Genomic DNA, 27,788 nt, shown 5'->3' on the forward strand with positions numbered 1-27,788 from the left:
ACAGGTTGCAAATTAAAAATAATTTTTATCCGCATCTAGCTCTGAAAAAATATTTGGGCATCTAGCAGTGTGTGGGACTTGGTCTATTAGTGCATCTATACTGACCTCCATCAGGTTGCAAATTCAATATAATTTTTTTCTGCATCTAGCTCTGAAAAAAATATTTGGGCTTCTAACAGAGTATGGGACTTGTTCTATTAGTCCATCTATACTGACCTTCATCAGGTTGCAAATTGAATATAATTTTTTCTGCATCTAGCTCTGAAAAAATATTTGGGCTTCTAGCAGTGTGTGGGACTTGGTCTATTAGTCCATCTATACTGACCTCCATCAGGTTGCAAATTAAAAATAATTTTTATCTGCATCTAGCTCTGAAAAAATATTTGGGCTTCAAGCAGTGTGTGGGACTTGGTCTATTAGTCCATCTATACTGACCTCCATCAGGTTGCAAATTGAATATAATTTTATTCTGCATCTAGCTCTGATAAAATATTTGGGCTTCTAGCAGTGTGTGGGACTTGTTCTATTAGTCCATCTATACTGACCTCCACCAGGTTGCAAATTGAATATAATTTTTTTCTGCATCTAGCTCTGAAAAAATATTTGGGCTTCTAGCAGTGTGTGGGACTTGTACTATTAGTCCATCTATACTGACCTCCATCAGGTTGCAAATTAAAAATAATTTTTATCTGCATCTAGCTCTGAAAAAATATTTGGGCATCTAGCAGTGTGTGGGACTTGGTCTATTAGTCCATCTATACTGACCTCCATCAGGTTGCAAATTCAATATAATTTTTTTCTGCATCTAGCTCTGAAAAAAATATTTTGGCTTCTAGCAGTGTGTGGGACTTGTTCTATTAGTCCATCTATACTGACCTCCATCAGGTTGCAAATTGAATATAATTTTTTTCTGCATCTAGCTCTGAAAAAATATTTGGGCTTCTAGCAGTGTGTGGGACTTGGTCTATTAGTCCATCTATACTGACCTCCATCAGGTTGCAAATTGAATATAACTTTTTTCTGCATCTAGCTCTATAAAAATATTTGGGCTTCTAGCAGTGTGTGGGACTTGGTCTATTAGTCCATCTATACTGACCTCCATCAGGTTGCAAATTGAATATAATTTTTTTTTGCATCTAGCTCTGAAAAAATATTTGGGCTTCTAGCAGTGTGTGGGACTTGGTCTATTAGTGCATCTATACTGACCTCCATCAGGTTGCAAATTGAATATAATTTTTTTCTGCATCTAGCTCTGAAAAAATATTTGGGCTTCTAGCAGTGTGTGGGACTTGTTCTATTAGTCCATCTATACTGACCTCCATCAGGTTGCAAATTAAAAATAATTTTTTATCTGCATCTAGCTCTGAAAAAATATTTGGGCATCTAGCAGTGTGTGGGACTTGGTCTATTAGTCCATCTATACTGACCTCCATCAGGTTGCAAATTAAAAATAATTTTTATCTGCATCTAGCTCTGAAAAAATATTTGGGCTTCAAGCAGTGTGTGGGACTTGGTCTATTAGTCCATCTATACTGACCTCCATCAGGTTGCAAATTGAATATAATTTTATTCTGCATCTAGCTCTGATAAAATATTTGGGCTTCTAGCAGTGTGTGGGACTTGTTCTATTAGTCCATCTATACTGACCTCCACCAGGTTGCAAATTGAATATAATTTTTTTCTGCATCTAGCTCTGAAAAAATATTTGGGCTTCTAGCAGTGTGTGGGACTTGTACTATTAGTCCATCTATACTGACCTCCATCAGGTTGCAAATTAAAAATAATTTTTATCTGCATCTAGCTCTGAAAAAATATTTGGGCATCTAGCAGTGTGTGGGACTTGGTCTATTAGTCCATCTATACTGACCTCCATCAGGTTGCAAATTCAATATAATTTTTTTCTGCATCTAGCTCTGAAAAAAATATTTTGGCTTCTAGCAGTGTGTGGGACTTGTTCTATTAGTCCATCTATACTGACCTCCATCAGGTTGCAAATTGAATATAATTTTTTTCTGCATCTAGCTCTGAAAAAATATTTGGGCTTCTAGCAGTGTGTGGGACTTGGTCTATTAGTCCATCTATACTGACCTCCATCAGGTTGCAAATTGAATATAACTTTTTTCTGCATCTAGCTCTATAAAAATATTTGGGCTTCTAGCAGTGTGTGGGACTTGGTCTATTAGTCCATCTATACTGACCTCCATCAGGTTGCAAATTGAATATAATTTTTTTTTGCATCTAGCTCTGAAAAAATATTTGGGCTTCTAGCAGTGTGTGGGACTTGGTCTATTAGTCCATCTATACTGACCTCCATCAGGTTGCAAATTGAATATAATTTTTTTCTGCATCTAGCTCTGAAAAAATATTTGGGCTTCTAGCAGTGTGTGGGACTTGTTCTATTAGTCCATCTATACTGACCTCCATCAGGTTGCAAATTAAAAATAATTTTTATCTCCATCTAGCTCTGAAAAAATATTTGGGCTTCTAGCAGTGTGTGGGACTTGGTCAATTAGTCCATCTATACTGACCTCCATCAGGCTGCAAATTCATTATAATTTTTTTCTGCATCTAGCTCTGAAAAAATATTTGGGCTTCTAGCAGTGTGTGGGACTTGGTCTATTAGTCCATCTATGCTGACCTCCATCAGGTTGCAAATTAAAAATAATTTTTATCTGCATCTAGCTCTGAAAAAATATTTGGGCATCTAGCAGTGTGTGGGACTTGGTCTATTAGTCCATCTATGCTGACCTCCATCAGGTTGCAAATTCAATATAATTTTTTTCTGCATCTAGCTCAGAAAAAAATATTTGGGCTTCTAGCAGTGTGTGGGACTTGTTCTATTAGTCCATCTATACTGACCTCCATCAGGTTGCAAATTGAATATAATTTTTTTCTGCATCTAGCTCTGAAAAAATATTTGGGCTTCTAGCAGTGTGTGGGACTTGGTCTATTAGTCCATCTATACTGACCTCCATCAGGTTGCAAATTCAATATAATTTTTTTCTGCATCTAGCTCTGAAAAAATATTTGGACTTCTAGCAGTGTGTGGGACTTGGTCTATTAGTCCATCTATACTGACCTCCATCAGGTTGCAAATTGAATATAATTTTTTTCTGCATCTAGCTCTGAAAAAATATTTGGGCTTCTAGCAGTGTGTGGGACTTGGTCTATTAGTCCATCTATACTGACCTCCATCAGGTTGCAAATTGAATATAATTTTTTTCTGCATCTAGCTCTGAAAAAATATTTGGGCTTCTAGCACTGTGTGGGACTTGTTCTATTAGTCCATCTATACTGACCTCCATCAGGTTGCAAATTAAAAATAATTTTTATCTGCATCTAGCTCTGAAAAAATATTTGGGCATCTAGCAGTGTGTGGGACTTGGTCTGTTAGTCCATCTATACTGACCTCCATCAGGTTGCAAATTCAATATAATTTTTTTATGCATCTAGCTCTGAAAAAATATTTGGGCTTCTAGCAGTGTGTGGGACTTGGTCTATTAGTGCATCTATACTGACCTCCATCAGGTTGCAAATTGAATATAATTTTTTTCTGCATCTAGCGCTGAAAAAATATTTGGGCTTCTAGCAGTGTGTGGGACTTGTTCTATTAGTCCATCTATACTGACCTCCATCAGGTTGCAAATTGAAGATAATTTTTTATCTGCATCTAGCTCTGAAAAAATATTTGGGCATCTAGCAGTGTGTGGGACTTGGTCTATTAGTCCATCTATACTGACCTCCATCAGGTTGCAAATTCAATATAATTTTTTTCTGCTTCTAGCTCTGAAAAAAATATTTGGGCTTCTAGCAGTGTGTGGGACTTGTTCTATTAGTCCATCTATACTGACCTCCATCAGGTTGCAAATTGAATATAATTTTTTTTTGCATCTAGCTCTGAAAAAATATTTGGGCTTCTAGCAGTGTGTGGGACTTGTTCTAATAGTCCATCCATACTGACCTCCATCAGGTTGCAAATTGAATATCATTTTTTTCTGCATCTAGCTCTGAAAAAATATTTGGGCTTCTAGCAGTGTGTGGGACTTGTTCTAATAGTCCATCTATACTGACCTCCATCAAGTTGCAAATTGAATATATTTTTTTTCTGCATCTAGCTCTGAAAAATTATTTGGGCTTCTAGCAGTGTGTGGGACTTGGTCTATTAGTTCATCTAATCTGACCTCCATCAGGTTGCAAATTGAATATAATTTTTTTCTGCATCTAGCTCTGAAAAAATATTTGGGCTTCTAGCAGTGTGTGGGACTTGGTCTATTAGTCCATCTATACTGACCTCCGTCAGGTTGCAAATTGAATATCATTTTTTTCTGCATCTAGCTCTGAAAAAATATTTGGGCTTCTAGCAGTGTGTGGGACTTGTTCTATTAGTCCATCTATACTGACCTCCAACAGGTTGCAAATTAAAAATAATTTTTATCCGCATATAGCTCTGAAAAAATATTTGGGCATCTAGCAGTGTGTGGGACTTGGTCTATTAGTGCATCTATACTGACCTCCATCAGGTTGCAAATTCAATATAATTTTTTTCTGCATCTAGCTCTGAAAAAAATATTTGGGCTTCTAACAGAGTATGGGACTTGTTCTATTAGTCCATCTATACTGACCTTCATCAGGTTGCAAATTGAATATAATTTTTTCTGCATCTAGCTCTGAAAAAATATTTGGGCTTCTAGCAGTGTGTGGGACTTGGTCTATTAGTCCATCTATACTGACCTCCATCAGGCTGCAAATTCAATATAATTTTTTTCTGCATCTAGCTCTGAAAAAATATTTGGGCTTCTAGCAGTGTGTGGGACTTGGTCTATTAGTCCATCTATACTGACCTTCATCAGATTGTAAATTAAAAATAATTTTTATCTGCATCTAGCTCTGAAAAAATATTTGGGCTTCTAGCAGTGTGTGGGACTTGGTCTATTAGTTCATCTATACTGACCTCCATCAGGTTGCAAATTGAATATAATTTTTTTCTGCATCTAGCTCTGAAAAAATATTTGGGCTTCAAGCAGTGTGTGGGACTTGGTCTATTAGTCCATCTATACTGACCTCCATCAGGTTGCAAATTCAATATAATTTTTTTCTGCATCTAGCTCTGAAAAAAATATTTGGGATTTTAGCAGTGTACGGGACTTGTTCTATTAGTCCATCTATACTGACCTTCATCAGGTTACAAATTCAATATAATTTTTTTCTGCATCTAGCTCTGAAAAAAATTTTTGGGCTTCTAGCAGTGTATGGGACTTGTACTATTAGTCCATCTATACTGACCTCCATCAGGTTGCAAATTAAAAATAATTTTTATCTGCATCTAGCTCTGAAAAAATATTTGGGCATCTAGCAGTGTGTGGGACTTGGTCTATTAGTCCATCTATACTGACCTCCATCAGGTTGCAAATTCAATATAATTTTTTTCTGCATCTAGCTCTGAAAAAAATATTTTGGCCTCTAGCAGTGTGTGGGACTTGTTCTATTAGTCCATCTATACTGACCTCCATCAGGTTGCAAATTGAATATAATTTTTTTCTGCATCTAGCTCTGAAAAAATATTTGGGCTTCTAGCAGTGTGTGGGACTTGGTCTATTAGTCCATCTATACTGACCTCCATCAGGTTGCAAATTGAATATAACTTTTTTCTGCATCTAGCTCTATAAAAATATTTGGGCTTCTAGCAGTGTGTGGGACTTGGTCTATTAGTCCATCTATACTGACCTCCATCAGGTTGCAAATTGAATATAATTTTTTTTTGCATCTAGCTCTGAAAAAATATTTGGGCTTCTAGCAGTGTGTGGGACTTGGTCTATTAGTCCATCTATACTGACCTCCATCAGGTTGCAAATTGAATATAATTTTTTTCTGCATCTAGCTCTGAAAAAATATTTGGGCTTCTAGCAGTGTGTGGGACTTGTTCTATTAGTCCATCTATACTGACCTCCATCAGGTTGCAAATTAAAAATAATTTTTATCTCCATCTAGCTCTGAAAAAATATTTGGGCTTCTAGCAGTGTGTGGGACTTGGTCAATTAGTCCATCTATACTGACCTCCATCAGGCTGCAAATTCATTATAATTTTTTTCTGCATCTAGCTCTGAAAAAATATTTGGGCTTCTAGCAGTGTGTGGGACTTGTTCTATTAGTCCATCTATACTGACCTCCATCAGGTTGCAAATTGAATATAATTTTTTTCTGCATCTAGCTCTGAAAAAATATTTGGGCTTCTAGCAGTGTGTGGGACTTGGTCTATTAGTCCATCTATACTGACCTCCATCAGGTTGCAAATTCAATATAATTTTTTTCTGCATCTAGCTCTGAAAAAATATTTGGACTTCTAGCAGTGTGTGGGACTTGGTCTATTAGTCCATCTATACTGACCTCCATCAGGTTGCAAATTGAATATAATTTTTTTCTGCATCTAGCTCTGAAAAAATATTTGGGCTTCTAGCAGTGTGTGGGACTTCGTCTATTAGTCCATCTATACTGACCTCCATCAGGTTGCAAATTGAATATAATTTTTTTCTGCATCTAGCTCTGAAAAAATATTTGGGCTTCTAGCACTGTGTGGGACTTGTTCTATTAGTCCATCTATACTGACCTCCATCAGGTTGCAAATTAAAAATAATTTTTATCTGCATCTAGCTCTGAAAAAATATTTGGGCATCTAGCAGTGTGTGGGACTTGGTCTGTTAGTCCATCTATACTGACCTCCATCAAGTTGCAAATTGAATATATTTTTTTTCTGCATCTAGCTCTGAAAAAATATTTGGGCTTCTAGCAGTGTGTGGGACTTGGTCTATTAGTTCATCTAATCTGACCTCCATCAGGTTGCAAATTGAATATAATTTTTTTCTGCATCTAGCTCTGAAAAAATATTTGGGCTTCTAGCAGTGTGTGGGACTTGGTCTATTAGTCCATCTATACTGACCTCCGTCAGGTTGCAAATTGAATATAATTTTTTTCTGCATCTAGCTCTGAAAAAATATTTGGGCTTCTAGCAGTGTGTGGGACTTGGTCTATTAGTCCATCTATACTGACCTTCATCAGATTGTAAATTAAAAATAATTTTTATCTGCATCTAGCTCTGAAAAAATATTTGGGCTTCTAGCAGTGTGTGGGACTTGGTCTATTAGTTCATCTATACTGACCTCCATCAGGTTGCAAATTGAATATAATTTTTTTCTGCATCTAGCTCTGAAAAAATATTTGGGCTTCAAGCAGTGTGTGGGACTTGGTCTATTAGTCCATCTATACTGACCTCCATCAGGTTGCAAATTCAATATAATTTTTTTCTGCATCTAGCTCTGAAAAAAATATTTGGGATTTTAGCAGTGTATGGGACTTGTTCTATTAGTCCATCCATACTGACCTTCATCAGGTTGCAAATTCAATATAATTTTTTTCTGCATCTAGCTCTGAAAAAAATATTTGGGCTTCTAGCAGTGTATGGGACTTGTTCTATTAGTCCATCTATACTGACCTTCATCAGGTTGCAAATTGAATATAATTTTATTCTGCATCTAGCTCTGAAAAAATATTTGGGCTTCTAGCAGTGTGTGGGACTTGTTCTAATAGTCCATCTATACTGACCTCCATCAGGCTGCAAATTGAATATAATTTTTTTCTGCATCTAGCTCTGAAAAAATATTTGGGCTTCTAGCAGTGTGTGGGACTTGGTCTATTAGTCCATCTATACTGACCTCCATCAGGCTGCAAATTCAATATAATTTTTTTCTGCATCTAGCTCTGAAAAAATATTTGGGCTTCTAGCAGTTTGTGGGACTTGGTCTATTAGTCCATCTATACTGACTTTCATCAGGTTGTAAATTAAAAATAATTTTTATCTGCATCTAGCTCTGAAAAAATATTTGGGCTTCTAGCAGTGTGTGTGACTTGGTCTATTAGTCAATCTATACTGTCCTCCATTAGGTTGCAAATTGAATATTATTTTTTTATGCATCTAGCTCTGAAAAAATATTTGGGCTTCTAGCAGTGTGTGGCACTTGGTCTATTAGTGCATCTATACTGACCTCCATCAGGTTGCAAATTGAATATAATTTTTTTCTATATCTAGCTCTGAAAAAAAATTTGGGCTTCTAGCAGTGTGTGGGACTTGTTCTATTAGTCCATCTATACTGACCTCCATCAGGTTGCAAATTAAAAATAATTTTTATCTGCATCTAGCTGTGAAAAAATATTTGGGCATCTAGCAGTGTGTGGGACTTGGTCTATTAGTCCATCTATACTGACCTCCATCAGGTTGCAAATTCAATATAATTTTTTTATGCATCTAGCTCTGAAAAAATATTTGGGCTTCTAGCAGTGTGTGGGACTTGGTCTGTTAGTGCATCTATACTGACCTCCATCAGGTTGCAAATTGAATATAATTTTTTTCTGCAACTAGCTCTGAAAAAATATTTGGGCTTCTAGCAGTGTGTGGGACTTGTTCTATTTGCACATCTATACTGACCTCCATCAGGTTGCAAATTAAAAATAATTTTTATCTGCATCTAGCTCTGAAAAAATATTTGGGCATCTAGCAGTGTGTGGGACTTGGTCTATTAGTCCATCTATACTGACCTCCATCAGGTTGCAAATTCAATATAATTTTTATCTGCATCTAGCTCTGAAAAAATATTTGGGCTTCTAGCAGTGTGTGGGACTTCGTCAATTAGTTCATCTATACTGACCTCCATCAGGCTGCAAATTCAATATTATTTTTTTCTGCATCTAGCTCTGAAAAAATATTTCGGCTTCTAGCAGTTTGTGGGACTTGTTCTATTAGTCCATCTATACTGACCTCCATCAGGTTGTAAATTAAAAATAATTTTTATCTGCATCTAGCTCTGAAAAAATATTTGGGCTTCTAGCAGTGTGTGGGACTTGGTCTATTAGTCCATCTATACTGTCCTCCATTAGGTTGCAAATTGAATATAATTTTTTTCTGCATCTAGCTCTGAAAAAATATTTGGGCTTCTAGCATTGTGTGGGACTTGTTCTATTAGTGCATCTATACTGACCTCCATCAGGTTGCAAATTCAATATAATTTTTTTCTGCATCTAGCTCTGAAAAAATATTTGGGCTTCTAGCAGTGTGTGGGACTTGTACTATTAGTCCATCTATACTGACCTCCATCAGGTTGCAAATTAAAAATAATTTTTATCTGCATCTAGCTCTGAAAAAATATTTGGGCATCTAGCAGTGTGTGGGACTTGGTCTATTAGTCCATCTATACTGACCTCCATCAGGTTGCAAATTCAATATAATTTTTTTCTGCATCTAGCTCTGAAAAAAATATTTGGGCTTCTAGCAGTGTGTGGGACTTGTTCTATTAGTCCATCTATACTGACCTCCATCAGGTTGCAAATTGAATATAATTTTTTTCTGCATCTAGCTCTGAAAAAATATTTGGGCTTCTAGCAGTGTGTGGGACTTGGTCTATTAGTCCATCTATACTGACCTCCATCAGGTTGCAAATTGAATATAATTTTTTTCTGCATCTAGCTCTATAAAAATATTTGGGCTTCTAGCAGTGTGTGGGACTTGGTCTATTAGTCCATCTATACTGACCTCCATCAGGTTGCAAATTGAATATAATTTTTTTTTGCATCTAGCTCTGAAAAAATATTTGGGCTTCTAGCAGTGTGTGGGACTTGGTCTATTAGTCCATCTATACTGACCTCCTTCATTTTGCAAATTGAATATAATTTTTTTCTGCATCTAGCTCTGAAAAAATATTTGGGCTTCTAGCAGTGTGTGGGACTTGTTCTATTAGTCCATCTATACTGACCTCCATCAGGTTGCAAATTAAAAATAATTTTTATCTGCATCTAGCTCTGAAAAAATATTTGGGCATCTAGCAGTGTGTGGGACTTGGTCTATTAGTCCATCTATACTGACCTCCATCAGGTTGCAAATTCAATATAATTTTTTTATGCATCTAGCTCTGAAAAAATATTTGGGCTTCTAGCAGTGTGTGGGACTTGGTCTGTTAGTGCATCTATACTGACCTCCATCAGGTTGCAAATTGAATATAATTTTTTTCTGCATCTAGCTCTGAAAAAATATTTGGGCTTCTAGCAGTGTGTGGGACTTGTTCTATTTGCACATCTATACTGACCTCCATCAGGTTGCAAATTAAAAATAATTTTTATCTGCATCTAGCTCTGAAAAAATATTTGGGCATCTAGCAGTGTGTGGGACTTGGTCTATTAGTCCATCTATACTGACCTCCATCAGGTTGCAAATTCAATATAATTTTTATCTGCATCTAGCTCTGAAAAAATATTTGGGCTTCTAGCAGTGTGTGGGACTTCGTCAATTAGTTCATCTATACTGACCTCCATCAGGCTGCAAATTCAATATAATTTTTTTCTGCATCTAGCTCTGAAAAAATATTTCGGCTTCTAGCAGTTTGTGGGACTTGTTCTATTAGTCCATCTATACTGACCTCCATCAGGTTGTAAATTAAAAATAATTTTTATCTGCATCTAGCTCTGAAAAAATATTTGGGCTTCTAGCAGTGTGTGGGACTTGGTCTATTAGTCCATCTATACTGTCCTCCATTAGGTTGCAAATTGAATATAATTTTTTTCTGCATCTAGCTCTGAAAAAATATTTGGGCTTCTAGCATTGTGTGGGACTTGTTCTATTAGTGCATCTATACTGACCTCCATCAGGTTGCAAATTCAATATAATTTTTTTCTGCATCTAGCTCTGAAAAAATATTTGGGCTTCTAGCAGTGTGTGGGACTTGTACTATTAGTCCATCTATACTGACCTCCATCAGGTTGCAATTTAAAAATAATTTTTATCTGCATCTAGCTCTGAAAAAATATTTGGGCATCTAGCAGTGTGTGGGACTTGGTCTATTAGTCCATCTATACTGACCTCCATCAGGTTGCAAATTCAATATAATTTTTTTCTGCATCTAGCTCTGAAAAAAATATTTGGGCTTCTAGCAGTGTGTGGGACTTGTTCTATTAGTCCATCTATACTGACCTCCATCAGGTTGCAAATTGAATATAATTTTTTTCTGCATCTAGCTCTGAAAAAATATTTGGGCTTCTAGCAGTGTGTGGGACTTGGTCTATTAGTCCATCTATACTGACCTCCATCAGGTTGCAAATTGAATATAATTTTTTTCTGCATCTAGCTCTATAAAAATATTTGGGCTTCTAGCAGTGTGTGGGACTTGTTCTATTTGCACATCTATACTGACCTCCATCAGGTTGCAAATTAAAAATAATTTTTATCTGCATCTAGCTCTGAAAAAATATTTGGGCATCTAGCAGTGTGTGGGACTTGGTCTATTAGTCCATCTATACTGACCTCCATCAGGTTGCAAATTCAATATAATTTTTATCTGCATCTAGCTCTGAAAAAATATTTGGGCTTCTAGCATTGTGTGGGACTTGTTCTATTAGTGCATCTATACTGACCTCCATCAGGTTGCAAATTCAATATAATTTTTTTCTGCATCTAGCTCTGAAAAAATATTTGGGCTTCTAGCAGTGTGTGGGACTTGTACTATTAGTCCATCTATACTGACCTCCATCAGGTTGCAATTTAAAAATAATTTTTATCTGCATCTAGCTCTGAAAAAATATTTGGGCATCTAGCAGTGTGTGGGACTTGGTCTATTAGTCCATCTATACTGACCTCCATCAGGTTGCAAATTCAATATAATTTTTTTCTGCATCTAGCTCTGAAAAAAATATTTGGGCTTCTAGCAGTGTGTGGGACTTGTTCTATTAGTCCATCTATACTGACCTCCATCAGGTTGCAAATTGAATATAATTTTTTTCTGCATCTAGCTCTGAAAAAATATTTGGGCTTCTAGCAGTGTGTGGGACTTGGTCTATTAGTCCATCTATACTGACCTCCATCAGGTTGCAAATTGAATATAATTTTTTTCTGCATCTAGCTCTATAAAAATATTTGGGCTTCTAGCAGTGTGTGGGACTTGGTCTATTAGTCCATCTATACTGACCTCCATCAGGTTGCAAATTGAATATAATTTTTTTTTGCATCTAGCTCTGAAAAAATATTTGGGCTTCTAGCAGTGTGTGGGACTTGTTCTATTTGCACATCTATACTGACCTCCATCAGGTTGCAAATTAAAAATAATTTTTATCTGCATCTAGCTCTGAAAAAATATTTGGGCATCTAGCAGTGTGTGGGACTTGGTCTATTAGTCCATCTATACTGACCTCCATCAGGTTGCAAATTCAATATAATTTTTATCTGCATCTAGCTCTGAAAAAATATTTGGGCTTCTAGCAGTGTGTGGGACTTCGTCAATTAGTTCATCTATACTGACCTCCATCAGGCTGCAAATTCAATATAATTTTTTTCTGCATCTAGCTCTGAAAAAATATTTCGGCTTCTAGCAGTTTGTGGGACTTGTTCTATTAGTCCATCTATACTGACCTCCATCAGGTTGTAAATTAAAAATAATTTTTATCTGCATCTAGCTCTGAAAAAATATTTGGGCTTCTAGCAGTGTGTGGGACTTGGTCTATTAGTCCATCTATACTGTCCTCCATTAGGTTGCAAATTGAATATAATTTTTTTCTGCATCTAGCTCTGAAAAAATATTTGGGCTTCTAGCATTGTGTGGGACTTGTTCTATTAGTGCATCTATACTGACCTCCATCAGGTTGCAAATTCAATATAATTTTTTTCTGCATCTAGCTCTGAAAAAATATTTGGGCTTCTAGCAGTGTGTGGGACTTGTACTATTAGTCCATCTATACTGACCTCCATCAGGTTGCAATTTAAAAATAATTTTTATCTGCATCTAGCTCTGAAAAAATATTTGGGCATCTAGCAGTGTGTGGGACTTGGTCTATTAGTCCATCTATACTGACCTCCATCAGGTTGCAAATTCAATATAATTTTTTTCTGCATCTAGCTCTGAAAAAAATATTTGGGCTTCTAGCAGTGTGTGGGACTTGTTCTATTAGTCCATCTATACTGACCTCCATCAGGTTGCAAATTGAATATAATTTTTTTCTGCATCTAGCTCTGAAAAAATATTTGGGCTTCTAGCAGTGTGTGGGACTTGGTCTATTAGTCCATCTATACTGACCTCCATCAGGTTGCAAATTGAATATAATTTTTTTCTGCATCTAGCTCTATAAAAATATTTGGGCTTCTAGCAGTGTGTGGGACTTGGTCTATTAGTCCATCTATACTGACCTCCATCAGGTTGCAAATTGAATATAATTTTTTTTTGCATCTAGCTCTGAAAAAATATTTGGGCTTCTAGCAGTGTGTGGGACTCGGTCTATTAGTCCATCTATACTGACCTCCTTCATTTTGCAAATTGAATATAATTTTTTTCTGCATCTAGCTCTGAAAAAATATTTGGGCTTCTAGCAGTGTGTGGGACTCGTTCTATTAGTCCATCTATACTGACCTCCATCAGGTTGCAAATTAAAAATAATTTTTATCTCCATCTAGCTCTGAAAAAATATTTGGGCTTCTAGCAGTGTGTGGGACTTGGTCAATTAGTCCATCTATACTGACCTCCATCAGGCTGCAAATTCATTATAATTTTTTTCTGCATCTAGCTCTGAAAAAATATTTGGGCTTCTAGCAGTGTGTGGGACTTGGTCTATTAGTCCATCTATGCTGACCTCCATCAGGTTGCAAATTAAAAATAATTTTTACCTGCATCTAGCTCTGAAAAAATATTTGGGCATCTAGCAGTGTGTGGGACTTGGTCTATTAGTCCATCTATGCTGACCTCCATCAGGTTGCAAATTCAATATAATTTTTTTCTGCATCTAGCTCAGAAAAAAATATTTGGGCTTCTAGCAGTGTGTGGGACTTGGTCTATTAGTGCATCTACACTGACCTCCATCAGGTTGCAAATTGAATATAATTTTTTTCTACATCTAGCTCTGAAAAAATATTTGGGCTTCTAGCACTGTGTGGGACTTGTTCTATTAGTCCATCTATACTGACCTCCATCAGGTTGCAAATTAAAAATAATTTTTATCTGCATCTAGCTCTGAAAAAATATTTGGGCATCTAGCAGTGTGTGGGACTTGGTCTGTTAGTCCATCTATACTGACCTCCATCAGGTTGCAAATTCAATATAATTTTTTTATGCATCTAGCTCTGAAAAAATATTTGGGCTTCTAGCAGTGTGTGGGACTTGGTCTATTAGTGCATCTATACTGACCTCCATCAGGTTGCAAATTGAATATAATTTTTTTCTGCATCTAGCTCTGAAAAAAATATTTGGGCTTCTAGCAGTGTATGGGACTTGTTCTATTAGTCCATCTATACTCACCTTCATCAGGTTACAAATTCAATATAATTTTTTTCTGCATCTAGCTCTGAAAAAAATATTTGGGCTTCTAACAGAGTATAGGACTTGTTCTATTAGTCCATCTATACTGACCTTCACCAGGTTGCAAATTGAATATAATTTTTTCTGCATCTAGCTCTGAAAAAATATTTGGGCTTCTAGCAGTGTGTGGGACTTGGTCTATTAGTCCATCTATACTGACCTCCATCAGGCTGCAAATTCAATATAATTTTTTTCTGCATCTAGCTCTGAAAAAATATTTGGGCTTCTAGCAGTGTGTGGGACTTGGTCTATTAGTCCATCTATACTGACCTTCATCAGATTGTAAATTAAAAATAATTTTTATCTGCATCTAGCTCTGAAAAAATATTTGGGCTTCTAGCAGTGTGTGGGACTTGGTCTAATAGTCCATCTATACTGTCCTCCATTAGGTTGCAAATTGAATATAATTTTTTTATGCATCTAGCTCTGAAAAAATATTTGGGCTTCTAGCAGTGTGTGGGACTTAGTCTATTAGTTCATCTATACTGACCTCCATCAGGTTGCAAATTGAATATAATTTTTTTCTGCATCTAGCTCTGAAAAAATATTTGGGCTTCTAGCAGTGTGTGGGACTTGGTCTATTAGTCCATCTATACTGACCTCCATCAGGTTGCAAATTCAATATAATTTTTTTCTGCATCTAGCTCTGAAAAAAATATTTGGGATTTTAGCAGTGTATGGGACTTGTTCTATTAGTCCATCTATACTGACCTTCATCAGGTTGCAAATTCAATATAATTTTTTTCTGCATCTAGCTCTGAAAAAAATATTTGGGCTTCTAGCAGTGTATGGGACTTGTTCTATTAGTCCATCTATACTGACCTTCATCAGGTTGCAAATTGAATATAATTTTATTCTGCATCTAGCTCTGAAAAAATATTTGGGCTTCTAGCAGTGTGTGGGACTTGTTCTAATAGTCCATCTATACTGACCTCCATCAGGTTGCAAATTGAATATAATTTTTTTCTGAATCTAGCTCTGAAAAAATATTTGGGCTTCTAGCAGTGTGTGGGACTTGGTCTATTAGTCCATCTATACTGACCTCCATCAGGCTGCAAATTCAATATAATTTTTTTCTGCATCTAGCTCTGAAAAAATATTTGGGCTTCTAGCAGTTTGTGGGACTTGGTCTATTAGTCCATCTATACTGACCTTCATCAGGTTGTAAATTAAAAATAATTTTTATCTGCATCTAGCTCTGAAAAAATATTTGGGCTTCTAGCAGTGTGTGTGACTTGGTCTATTAGTCCATCTATACTGTCCTCCATTAGGTTGCAAATTGAATATTATTTTTTTATGCATCTAGCTCTGAAAAAATATTTGGGCTTCTAGCAGTGTGTGGCACTTGGTCTATTAGTGCATCTATACTGACCTCCATCAGGTTGCAAATTGAATATAATTTTTTTCTATATCTAGCTCTGAAAAAAAATTTGGGCTTCTAGCAGTGTGTGGGACTTGTTCTATTAGTCCATCTATACTGACCTCCATCAGGTTGCAAATTAAAAATAATTTTTATCTGCATCTAGCTCTGAAAAAATATTTGGGCATCTAGCAGTGTGTGGGACTTGGTCTATTAGTCCATGTATACTGACCTCCATCAGGTTGCAAATTCAATATAATTTTTTTATGCATCTAGCTCTGAAAAAATATTTGGGCTTCTAGCAGTGTGTGGGTCTTGGTCTGTTAGTGCATCTATACTGACCTCCATCAGGTTGCAAATTGAATATAATTTTTTTCTGCATCTAGCTCTGAAAAAATATTTGGGCTTCTAGCAGTGTGTGGGACTTGTTCTATTTGCACATCTATACTGACCTCCATCAGGTTGCAAATTAAAAATAATTTTTATCTGCATCTAGCTCTGAAAAAATATTTGGGCATCTAGCAGTGTGTGGGACTTGGTCTATTAGTCCATCTATACTGACCTCCATCAGGTTGCAAATTCAATATAATTTTTATCTGCATCTAGCTCTGAAAAAATATTTGGGCTTCCAGCAGTGTGTGGGACTTCGTCAATTAGTTCATCTATACTGACCTCCTTCAGGCTGCAAATTCAATATAATTTTTTTCTGCATCTAGCTCTGAAAAAATATTTCGGCTTCTAGCAGTTTGTGGGACTTGTTCTATTAGTCCATCTATACTGACCTCCATCAGGTTGTAAATTAAAAATAATTTTTATCTGCATCTAGCTCTGAAAAAATATTTGGGCTTCTAGCAGTGTGTGGGACTTGGTCTATTAGTCCATCTATACTGTCCTCCATTAGGTTGCAAATTGAATATAATTTTTTTCTGCATCTAGCTCTGAAAAAATATTTGGGCTTCTAGCATTGTGTGGGACTTGTTCTATTAGTGCATCTATACTGACTTCCATCAGGTTGCAAATTCAATATAATTTTTTTCTGCATCTAGCTCTGAAAAAATATTTGGGCTTCTAGCAGTGTGTGGGACTTGTACTAATAGTCCATCTATACTGACCTCCATCAGGTTGCAAATTAAAAATAATTTTTATCTGCATCTAGCTCTGAAAAAATATTTGGGCATCTAGCAGTGTGTGGGACTTGGTCTATTAGTCCATCTATACTGACCTCCATCAGGTTGCAAATTCAATATAATTTTTTTCTGCATCTAGCTCTGAAAAAAATATTTGGGCTTCTAGCAGTGTGTGGGACTTGTTCTATTAGTCCATCTATACTGACCTCCATCAGGTTGCAAATTGAATATAATTTTTTTCTGCATCTAGCTCTGAAAAAATATTTGGGCTTCTAGCAGTGTGTGGGACTTGGTCTATTAGTCCATCTATACTGACCTCCATCAGGTTGCAAATTGAATATAATTTTTTTCTGCATCTAGCTCTATAAAAATATTTGGGCTTCTAGCAGTGTGTGGGACTTGGTCTATTAGTCCATCTATACTGACCTCCATCAGGTTGCAAATTGAATATAATTTTTTTTTGCATCTAGCTCTGAAAAAATATTTGGGCTTCTAGCAGTGTGTGGGACTTGGTCTATTAGTCCATCTATACTGACCTCCTTCATTTTGCAAATTGAATATAATTTTTTTCTGCATCTAGCTCTGAAAAAATATTTGGGCTTCTAGCAGTGTGTGGGACTCGTTCTATTAGTCCATCTATACTGACCTCCATCAGGTTGCAAATTAAAAATAATTTTTATCTCCATCTAGCTCTGAAAAAATATTTGGGCTTCTAGCAGTGTGTGGGACTTGGTCAATTAGTCCATCTATACTGACCTTCATCAGGCTGCAAATTCATTATAATTTTTTTCTGCATCTAGCTCTGAAAAAATATTTGGGCTTCTAGCAGTGTGTGGGACTTGGTCTATTAGTCCATCTATGCTGACCTCCATCAGGTTGCAAATTAAAAATAATTTTTATCTGCATCTAGCTCTGAAAAAATATTTGGGCATCTAGCAGTGTGTGGGACTTGGTCTATTAGTCCATCTATGCTGACCTCCATCAGGTTGCAAATTCAATATAATTTTTTTCTGCATCTAGCTCAGAAAAAAATATTTGGGCTTCTAGCAGTGTGTGGGACTTGTTCTATTAGTCCATCTATACTGACCTCCATCAGGTTGCAAATTGAATATAATTTTTTTCTGCATCTTGCTCTGAAAAAATATTTGGGCTTCTAGCAGTGTGTGGGACTTGGTCTATTAGTCCATCTATACTGACCTCCATCAGGTTGCAAATTGAATATAATTTTTTTCTGCATCTAGCTCTGAAAAAATATTTGGACTTCTAGCAGTGTGTGGGACTTGGTCTATTAGTCCATCTATACTGACCTCCATCAGGTTGCAAATTGAATATCATTTTTTTCTGCATCTAGCTCTGAAAAAATATTTGGGCTTCTAGCAGTTTGTGGGACTTCGTCTATTAGTCCATCTATACTGACCTCCATCAGGTTGCAAATTGAATATAATTTTTTTCTGCATCTAGCTCTGAAAAAATATTTGGGCTTCTAGCAGTGTGTGGGACTTGTTCTATAAGTCCATCTACACTGACCTCCATCAGGTTGCAAATTAAAAATAATTTTTATCTCCATCTAGCTCTGAAAAAATATTTGGGTTTCTAGCAGTGTGTGGGACTTGGTCAATTAGTCCATCTATACTGACCTCCATCAGGCTGCAAATTCAATATAATTTTTTTCTGCATCTAGCTCTGAAAAAATATTTGGGCTTCTAGCAGTGTGTGGGACTTGGTCTATTAGTCCATCTATACTGACCTTCATCAAGTTGTAAATTAAAAATAATTTTTATCTGCATCTAGCTCTGAAAAAATATTTGGGCTTCTAGCAGTGTGTGGGACTTGGTCTATTAGTCCATCTATACCGTCCTCCGTTAGGTTGCAAATTGAATATAATTTTTTTATGCATATAGCTCTGAAAAAATATTTGGGCTTCTAGCAGTGTGTGGGACTTGGTCTATTAGTGCATCTATACTGACCTCCATCAGGTTGCAAATTGAATATAATTTTTTTCTACATCTAGCTCTGAAAAAATATTTGGGCTTCTAGCACTGTGTGGGACTTGTTCTATTAGTCCATCTATACTGACCTCCATCAGGTTGCAAATTAAAAATAATTTTTATCTGCATCTAGCTCTGAAAAAATATTTGGGCATCTAGCAGTGTGTGGGACTTGGTCTGTTAGTCCATCTATACTGACCTCCATCAGGTTGCAAATTCAATATAATTTTTTTATGCATCTAGCTCTGAAAAAATATTTGGGCTTCTAGCAGTGTGTGGGACTTGGTCTATTAGTGCATCTATACTGACCTCCATCAGGTTGCAAATTGAATATAATTTTTTTCTGCATCTAGCTCTGAAAAAATATTTGGGCTTCTAGCAGTGTGTGGGACTTGTTCTATTAGTCCATCTATACTGACCTCCATCAGGTTGCAAATTAAAAATAATTTTTTATCTGCATCTAGCTCTGAAAAAATATTTGGGCATCTAGCAGTGTGTGGGACTTGGTCTATTAGTCCATCTATACTGACCTCCATCAAGTTGCAAATTCAATATAATTTTTTTCTGCTTCTAGCTCTGAAAAAAATATTTGGGCTTCTAGCAGTGTGTGGGACTTGTCCTATTAGTCCATCTATACTGACCTTCATCAGGTTGCAAATTTAATATAATTTTTTCTGCATCTAGCTCTGAAAAAATATTTGGGCTTCTAGCAGTGTGTGGGACTTGGTCTATTAGTCCATCTATACTGACCTCCATCAGGCTGCAAATTCAATATAATTTTTTTCTGCATCTAGCTCTGAAAAAATATTTGGGCTTCTAGCAGTGTGTGGGACTTGGTCTATTAGTCCATCTATACTGACCTTCATCAGATTGTAAATTAAAAATAATTTTTCTCTGCATCTAGCTCTGAAAAAATATTTGGGCTTCTAGCAGTGTGTGGGACTTGGTCTAATAGTCCATCTATACTGTCCTCCATTAGGTTGCAAATTGAATATAATTTTTTTATGCATCTAGCTCTGAAAAAATATTTGGGCTTCTAGCAGTGTGTGGGACTTGGTCTATTAGTTCATCTATACTGACCTCCATCAGGTTGCAAATTGAATATAATTTTTTTCTGCATCTAGCTCTGAAAAAATATTTGGGCTTCTAGCAATGTGTGGGACTTGGTCTATTAGTCCATCTATACTGACCTCCATCAGGTTGCAAATTCAATATAATTTTTTTCTGCATCTAGCTCTGAAAAAAATATTTGGGATTCTAGCAGTGTATGGGACTTGTTCTATTAGTCCATCTATACTGACCTTCATCAGGTTGCAAATTCAATATAATTTTTTTCTGCATCTAGCTCTGAAAAAAATATTTGGGCTTCTAGCAGTGTATGGGACTTGTTCTATTAGTCCATCTATACTGACCTTCATCAGGTTGCAAATTGAATATAATTTTATTCTGCATCTAGCTCTGAAAAAATATTTGCGCTTCTAGCAGTGTGTGGGACTTGTTCTAATAGTCCATCTATACTGACCTCCATCAGGTTGCAAATTGAATATAATTTTTTTCTGCATCTTGCTCTGAAAAAATATTTGGGCTTCTAGCAGTGTGTGGGACTTGGTCTATTAGTCCATCTATACTGACCTCCATCAGGCTGCAAATTCAATATAATTTTTTTCTGCATCTAGCTCTGAAAAAATATTTGGGCTTCTAGCAGTTTGTGGGTCTTGGTCTATTAGTCCATCTATACTGACCTTCATCAGGTTGTAAATTAAAAATAATTTTTATCTGCATCTAGCTCTGAAAAAATATTTGGGCTACTAGCAGTGTGTGTGACTTGGTCTATTAGTCCATCTATACTGTCCTCCATTAGGTTGCAAATTGAATATAATTTTTTTATGCATCTAGCTCTGAAAAAATATTTGGGCTTCTAGCAGTGTGTGGCACTTGGTCTATTATTGCATCTATACTGACCTCCATCAGGTTGCAAATTGAATATAATTTTTTTCTATATCTAGCTCTGAAAAAATATTTGGGCTTCTAGCAGTGTGTGGGACTTGTTCTATTAGTCCATCTATACTGACCTCCATCAGGTTGCAAATTAAAAATAATTTTTATCTGCATCTAGCTCTGAAAAAATATTTGGGCATCTATCAGTGTGTGGGACTTGGTCTATTAGTCCATCTATACTGACCTCCATCAGGTTGCAAATTCAATATAATTTTTTTATGCATCTAGCTCTGAAAAAATATTTGGGCTTCTAGCAGTGTGTGGGACTTGGTCTGTTAGTGCATCTATACTGACCTCCATCAGGTTGCAAATTGAATATAATTTTTTTCTGCATCTAGCTCTGAAAAAATATTTGGGCTTCTAGCAGTGTGTGGGACTTGTTCTATTTGCACATCTATACTGACCTCCATCAGGTTGCAAATTAAAAATAATTTTTATCTGCATCTAGCTCTGAAAAAATATTTGGGCATCTAGCAGTGTGTGGGACTTGGTCTATTAGTCCATCTATACTGACCTCCATCAGGTTGCAAATTCAATATAATTTTTTTCTGCTTCTAGCACTGAAAAAAATATTTGGGATTCTAGCAGTGTGTGGGACTTGTTCTAATAGTCCATCTATACTGACCTCCATCAGGTTGCAAATTGAATATAATTTTTTTCTGCATCTAGCTCTGAAAAAATATTTGGGCTTCTAGCAGTGTGTGGGACTTGGTCTATTAGTCCATCTATACTGACCTCCATCAGGCTGCAAATTCAATATAATTTTTTTCTGCATCTAGCTCTGAAAAAATATTTGGGCTTATAGCAGTGTGTGGGACTTGGTCTATTAGTCCATCTATACTGACCTTCATTAGGTTGTAAATTAAAAATAATTTTTATCTGCATCTAGCTCTGAAAAAATATTTGGGCTTCTAGCAGTGTGTGGGACTTGGTCTATTAGTCCATCTATAATGTCCTCCATTAGGTTGCAAATTGAATATAATTTTTTTCTGCATCTAGCTCTGAAAAAATATTTGGGCTTCTAGCAGTGTGTGGGACTCGTTCTAATAGTACATCTATACTGACCTCCATCAGGTTGCAAATTGAATATAATTTTTTTCTGCATCTAGCTCTGAAAAAATATTTGGGCTTCTAGCAGTGTGTGGGACTTGTTCTAATAGTCCATCTATACTGACCTCCATCAGGTTGCAAATTGAATATAATTTTTTTCTGCATCTAGCTCTGAAAAAATATTTGGGCTTCTAGCAGTGTGTGGGACTTGGTCTATTAGTGCATCTATACTGACCTCCATCAGGTTGCAAATTGAATATAATTTTTTTCTGCATATAGCTCTGAAAAAATATTTGGGCTTCTAGCAGTGTGTGGGACTTGGTCTATTAGTCCATCTATACTGACCTCCACCAGGTTGCAAATTGAATATAATTTTTTTCTGCATCTAGCGCTGAAAAAATATTTGGGCTTCTAGCAGTGTGTGGGACTTATTCTATTCGTCCATCTATACTGACCTCCATCAGGTTGCAAATTAAAAATAATTTTTATCCGCATCTAGCTCTGAAAAAATATTTGGGCATCTAGCAGTGTGTGGGATTTGGTCTATTAGTCCATCTATACTGACCTCCATCAGGTTGCAAATTCAATATAATTTTTTTCTGCATCTAGCTCTGAAAAAAATATTTGGGCTTCTAGCAGTGTATGGGACTTGTTCTATTAGTCCATCTATACTGACCTTCATCAGGTTGCAAATTGAATATAATTTTTTTCTGCATCTAGCTCTGAAAAAAATATTTGGGCTTCTAGCAGTGTATGGGACTTGTTCTATTAGTCCATCTATACTGACCTTCATCAGGTTGCAAATTGAATATAATTTTTTTCTGCATCTAGCTCTGATAAAAATATTTGGGCTGCTAGCAGTGTATGGGACTTGTTCTATTAGTCCATCTATACTGACCTTCATCAGGTTGCAAATTGAATATAATTTTTTTCTGCATCTAGCTCTGAAAAAATATTTGGGCTTTTAGCAGTGTGCGGGACTTGTTCTAATAGTCCATCTATACTGACCTCCATCAGGTTGCAAATTGAATATAATTTTTTTCTGCATCTAGCTCTGAAAAAATATTTGGGCTTCTAGCAGTGTGTGGGACTTGGTCTATTAGTCCATCTATACTGTCCTCCATCAGGCTGCAAATTCAATATAATTTTTTTCTGCATCTAGATCTGAAAAAATATTTGGGCTTCTAGCAGTGTGTGGGACTTGGTCTATTAGTGCTTCTATATTGACCTCCATCAGGTTGCAAATTGAATATAATTTTTTTCTACATCTAGCTCTGAAAAAATATTTGGGCTTGTAGCAGTGTATGGGACTTGTTCTATTAGTCCATCTATACTGACCTCCATCAGGTTGCAAATTTAAAATAATTTTTATCTGCATCTAGCTCTGAAAAAATATTTGGGCATCTAGCAGTGTGTGGGACTTGGTCCATTAGTCCATCTATACTGACCTCCATCAGGTTGCAAATTCAATATAATTTTTTTCTGCATCTAGCTCTGAAAAAAATATTTGGACTTCTAGCAGTGTATGGGACTTGTTCTATTAGTCCATCTACACTGACCTTCATCAGGTTGCAAATTCAATATAATTTTTTTCTGCATCTAGCTCTGAAAAAAATATTTGGGCTTCTAGCAGTGTATGGGACTTGTTCTATTAGTCCATCTATACTGACCTTCATCAGGTTGCAAATTGAATATAATTTTTTTCTGCATCTAGCTCTGAAAAAATATTTGGGCTTCTAGCAGTGTGCGGGACTTGTTCTAATAGTCCACCGATACTAACCTCCATCAGGTTGCAAATTGAAAATAATTTTTTTCTGCATCTAGCTCTGAAAAAATATTTGGGCTTCTAGCAGTGTGTGGGACTTGGTCTATTAGTCCATCTATACTGACCTCCATCAGGCTGCAAATTCAAGATAATTTTTTTCTGCATCTAGCTTTGAAAAAATATTTGGGCTTCTAGCAGTGTGTGGGACTTGGTCTATTAGTCCATCTATACTGACCTCCATCAGGCTGCAAATTCAATATAATTTTTTTCTGCATCTAGCTCTGAAAAAATATTTGGGCTTCTAGCAGTGTGTGGGACTTGGTCTATTAGTCCATCTATACTGACCTTCATCAGGTTGTAAATTAAAAATAATTTTTCTCTGCATCTAGCTCTGAAAAAATATTTGGGCTTCTAGCAGTGTGTGGGACTTGGTCTAATAGTCCATCTATACTGTCCTCCATTAGGTTGCAAATTGAATATAATTTTTTTATGCATCTAGCTCTGAAAAAATATTTGGGCTTCTAGCAGTGTGTGGGACTTGGTCTATTAGTTCATCTATACTGACCTCCATCAGGTTGCAAATTGAATATAATTTTTTTCTGCATCTAGCTCTGAAAAAATATTTGGGCTTCTAGCAGTGTGTGGGACTTGGTCTATTAGTCCATCTATACTGACCTCCATCAGGTTGCAAATTCAATATAATTTTTTTCTGCATCTAGCTCTGAAAAAAATATTTGGGATTCTAGCAGTGTATGGGACTTGTTCTATTAGTCCATCTATACTGACCTTCATCAGGTTGCAAATTCAATATAATTTTTTTCTGCATCTAGCTCTGAAAAAAATATTTGGGCTTCTAGCAGTGTATGGGACTTGTTCTATTAGTCCATCTATACTGACCTTCATCAGGTTGCAAATTGAATATAATTTTATTCTGCATCTAGCTCTGAAAAAATATTTGCGCTTCTAGCAGTGTGTGGGACTTGTTCTAATAGTCCATCTATACTGACCTCCATCAGGTTGCAAATTGAATATAATTTTTTTCTGCATCTTGCTCTGAAAAAATATTTGGGCTTCTAGCAGTGTGTGGGACTTGGTCTATTAGTCCATCTATACTGACCTCCATCAGGCTGCAAATTCAATATAATTTTTTTCTGCATCTAGCTCTGAAAAAATATTTGGGCTTCTAGCAGTTTGTGGGACTTGGTCTATTAGTCCATCTATACTGACCTTCATCAGGTTGTAAATTAAAAATAATTTTTATCTGCATCTAGCTCTGAAAAAATATTTGGGCTTCTAGCAGTGTGTGTGACTTGGTCTATTAGTCCATCTATACTGTCCTCCATTAGGTTGCAAATTGAATATAATTTTTTTATGCATCTAGCTCTGAAAAAATATTTGGGCTTCTAGCAGTGTGTGGCACTTGTTCTATTAGTCCATCTATACTGACCTCCATCAGGTTGCAAATTAAAAATATTTTTTATCTGCATCTAGCTCTGAAAAAATATTTGGGCATCTAGCAGTGTGTGGGACTTGGTCTATTAGTCCATCTATACTGACCTCCATCAGGTTGCAAATTCAATATAATTTTTTTATGCATCTAGCTCTGAAAAAATATTTGGGCTTCTAGCAGTGTGTGGGACTTGGTCTGTTAGTGCATCTATACTGACCTCCATCAGGTTGCAAATTGAATATAATTTTTTTCTGCATCTAGCTCTGAAAAAATATTTGGGCATCTAGCAGTGTGTGGGACTTGTTCTATTTGCACATCTATACTGACCTCCATCAGGTTGCAAATTAAAAATAATTTTTATCTGCATCTAGCTCTGAAAAAATATTTGGGCAGCTAGCAGTGTGTGGGACTTGGTCTATTAGTCCATCTATACTGACCTCCATCAGGTTGCAAATTCAATATAATTTTTTTCTGCTTCTAGCACTGAAAAAAATATTTGGGATTCTAGCAGTGTGTGGGACTTGTTCTAATAGTCCATCTATACTGACCTCCATCAGGTTGCAAATTGAATATAATTTTTTTCTGCATCTAGCTCTGAAAAAATATTTGGGCTTCTAGCAGTGTGTGGGACTTGGTCTATTAGTCCATCTATACTGACCTCCATCAGGCTGCAAATTCAATATAATTTTTTTCTGCATCTAGCTCTGAAAAAATATTTGGGCTTATAGCAGTGTGTGGGACTTGGTCTATTAGTCCATCTATACTGACCTTCATTAGGTTGTAAATTAAAAATAATTTTTATCTGCATCTAGCTCTGAAAAAATATTTGGGCTTCTAGCAGTGTGTGGGACTTGGTCTATTAGTCCATCTATAATGTCCTCCATTAGGTTGCAAATTGAATATAATTTTTTTCTGCATCTAGCTCTGAAAAAATATTTGGGCTTCTAGCAGTGTGTGGGACTCGTTCTAATAGTACATCTATACTGACCTCCATCAGGTTGCAAATTGAATATAATTTTTTTCTGCATCTAGCTCTGAAAAAATATTTGGGCTTCTAGCAGTGTGTGGGACTTGTTCTAATAGCCCATCTATACTGACCTCCATCAGGTTGCAAATTGAATATAATTTTTTTCTGCATCTAGCTCTGAAAAAATATTTGGGCTTCTAGCAGTGTGTGGGACTTGGTCTATTAGTGCATCTATACTGACCTCCATCAGGTTGCAAATTGAATATAATTTTTTTCTGCATATAGCTCTGAAAAAATATTTGGGCTTCTAGCAGTGTGTGGGACTTGGTCTATTAGTCCATCTATACTGACCTCCACCAGGTTGCAAATTGAATATAATTTTTTTCTGCATCTAGCGCTGAAAAAATATTTGTGCTTCTAGCAGTGTGTGGGACTGATTCTATTCGTCCATCTATACTGACCTCCATCAGGTTGCAAATTAAAAATAATTTTTATCCGCATCTAGCTCTGAAAAAATATTTGGGCATCTAGCAGTGTGTGGGATTTGGTCTATTAGTCCATCTATACTGACCTCCATCAGGTTGCAAATTCAATATAATTTTTTTCTGCATCTAGCTCTGAAAAAAATATTTGGGCTTCTAGCAGTGTATGGGACTTGTTCTATTAGTCCATCTATACTGACCTTCATCAGGTTGCAAATTGAATATAATTTTTTTCTGCATCTAGCTCTGAAAAAAATATTTGGGCTTCTAGCAGTGTATGGGACTTGTTCTATTAGTCCATCTATACTGACCTTCATCAGGTTGCAAATTGAATATAATTTTTTTCTGCATCTAGCTCTGAAAAAAATATTTGGGCTGCTAGCAGTGTATGGGACTTGTTCTATTAGTCCATCTATACTGACCTTCATCAGGTTGCAAATTGAATATAATTTTTTTCTGCATCTAGCTCTGAAAAAATATTTGGGCTTTTAGCAGTGTGCGGGACTTGTTCTAATAGTCCATCTATACTGACCTCCATCAGGTTGCAAATTGAATATAATTTTTTTCTGCATCTAGCTCTGAAAAAATATTTGGGCTTCTAGCAGTGTGTGGGACTTGGTCTATTATTCCATCTATACTGTCCTCCATCAGGCTGCAAATTCAATATAATTTTTTTCTGCATCTAGATCTGAAAAAATATTTGGGCTTCTAGCAGTGTGTGGGACTTGGTCTATTAGTGCATCTATATTGACCTCCATCAGGTTGCAAATTGAATATAATTTTTTTCTACATCTAGCTCTGAAAAAATATTTGGGCTTGTAGCAGTGTATGGGACTTGTTCTATTAGTCCATCTATACTGACCTCCATCAGGTTGCAAATTTAAAATAATTTTTATCTGCATCTAGCTCTGAAAAAATATTTGGGCATCTAGCAGTGTGTGGGACTTGGTCTATTAGTCCATCTATACTGACCTCCATCAGGTTGCAAATTCAATATAATTTTTTTCTGCATCTAGCTCTGAAAAAAATATTTGGACTTCTAGCAGTGTATGGGACTTGTTCTATTAGTCCATCTACACTGACCTTCATCAGGTTGCAAATTCAATATAATTTTTTTCTGCATCTAGCTCTGAAAAAAATATTTGGGCTTCTAGCAGTGTATGGGACTTGTTCTATTAGTCCATCTATACTGACCTTCATCAGGTTGCAAATTGAATATAATTTTTTTC

The sequence above is a fragment of the Phyllobates terribilis genome, unplaced genomic scaffold (assembly GCF_046119375.1).
Source record: "Phyllobates terribilis strain yellow unplaced genomic scaffold, ASM4611937v1 Scaffold_11__3_contigs__length_659146591, whole genome shotgun sequence".
Classification (NCBI taxonomy): Eukaryota; Metazoa; Chordata; class Amphibia; order Anura; family Dendrobatidae; genus Phyllobates; species Phyllobates terribilis.